Source organism: Octopus bimaculoides, chromosome 2, assembly GCF_001194135.2.
Source record: "Octopus bimaculoides isolate UCB-OBI-ISO-001 chromosome 2, ASM119413v2, whole genome shotgun sequence".
In the NCBI taxonomy this organism is placed as follows: domain Eukaryota; kingdom Metazoa; phylum Mollusca; class Cephalopoda; order Octopoda; family Octopodidae; genus Octopus; species Octopus bimaculoides.
The window spans coordinates 183,969,408-183,971,315 of NC_068982.1; positions in this window are offsets into that span (position 1 = coordinate 183,969,408).

Below are 1,908 nucleotides of genomic sequence, written 5' to 3' on the forward strand. Positions count from 1 at the left end.
TTATAGTTGCGGGTGGGTCCCTTAGTCTCCTGGCAACCAATTTTTTTAGACCCAGTGTGTGTGTGAAATGTAGAAGGCCAGACTAACATTCAAAGTTGGCTTACAATTACACGGAACCTATCTTGTAGATACGAATGAAAGTATTTACGGGGGAAAAAAACTATGGGCCCACAGCTTGCCAAAACATTTGTTTAAACTTAACCCTAGCTGTTGCAAAAGAGCAGGCGGATAGAAAGAAGGAAGCGAGATGAACCGAACACCTTCTTTTAAAATACGATTGTGCTTGTATGTGGAAAATATCACACAGGGACTTGCTACAAAACAAGACTGGTTTATCAGCAACCGAACAAAGACAACCGGCGAACGTAAATAAAATCTTATTTGTCGTAGTTGTAGAGTGAATAGAAATTCTTGTTCTTGTGTTTATGAACTCAACTGCTATGTCACAAATTGATCTCACTGTTGAATTTATGAGTAGAATGAAATTGTAATGGGACAAACTTAACCCGGAGCTACATTATTTCGCAACCAATGAATTAAAAGTAAACGAACGATATATTCTAATAAACAGAACACAGTGTGATTGAAATAATTATGGCATCATGTGTGATAATAGGACAGCTTCAGCTGCGATGTCAGTTCGCAGTGAAGCTTCCAGTGACTGTCGTTGCATTCGTTATAATAAATGTATTGTTAGCGGGGAGAGCGAAGGATATAAACACTTGGAAGGTATTCTTAACGAAATGTTTCAAGACAAAATTAATTCGTTTCTAAAATTACGGGTTCAAGATTGAACATATTTATCTAACATTGATAAGAGACCTACAGAGATGATGTTGACATTGATTAACAATATAAAGACGAATATCTTTAACAAAGTAATATCTCATCGCTTTGACAAATAAACGCCTCTCTATATTATTCTCTTGCCACAAGTGTCACTGTGGACTTGGTAAACAGTGAAAATCATTCAGCACCAGAAGACCATCGACTATGTGGCGATAATTACAAACGAATTTCCCTGAGAAAAATTGGGAAAAAACAATGTATTCTTTTTTCTTCTCTTTCTTTTTGTGGTTTTAGTTGTAGGAGCTCATCTGAACCAATTCCTCCTGGAGCAAATAAGCAACTTCGGAAGAAAAAAATGCTGAACAACTGTAGTGTTCGAGGTGCGAAGGTATAGGAGGAATTTGAATGCAATCTGATTGGAAAGCATTAGAAACAATTTCACCAGCTGACGTTTTACTGGCCATAATCAAAGCCATGGGGTGGGGTGGGGTGAGGCTTAGTAATGACGGTAGTTGTGGGGGGGGTGCGATGTTTGTGATGTTGGTGTCTTTGATTGTGGTGCTGGTATTAGTATTGGAAGTGGTTATGGTGCAAGTGAGGTTGCTGGTGGCGGGGTGGGAGTTGGTGGAGATGGAGGCGGATGGTGGAGATGGTGGGGGATGGTCGAGGGAGGAGGATGGTAGTGGTAGTAGTGGCAGTTGTGACATTCGTAGTGGTGATACAGAAAATGTTGTTGCTCAGAGAGTGGTGATGATAAATGTGATAATGGTACAGTTAGAACTGGTGATTGTAGAGGTGTTGGTGGTGGAAGTGGTAGCTTTTGGTGGAAGTGTGGGTAGTGTTGGTAGTAGTGTAGTACTGATAGTCGGTAGCACTGGTGGCAGTATTGATAGAGGTAGTGGAAATATCGTCGCTGTTGAAAGATAGCATTAGTGATGGTGGAAGTCGTAGAGATGGTAGTATTGAAGGTGGTGGTGGTGGTATTGGTGATAGTGATGTTATAGTGGCAATATTGTTGCAAGTGGTGGTGGTGGTGGTAGTAGTGGTGGTGGTGGTAGTGGTGGTGGTGGTGTTGGCGGCGGCGGCGGAGGCGGCGGCGGCGGCGGAGGCGGCGGCGGC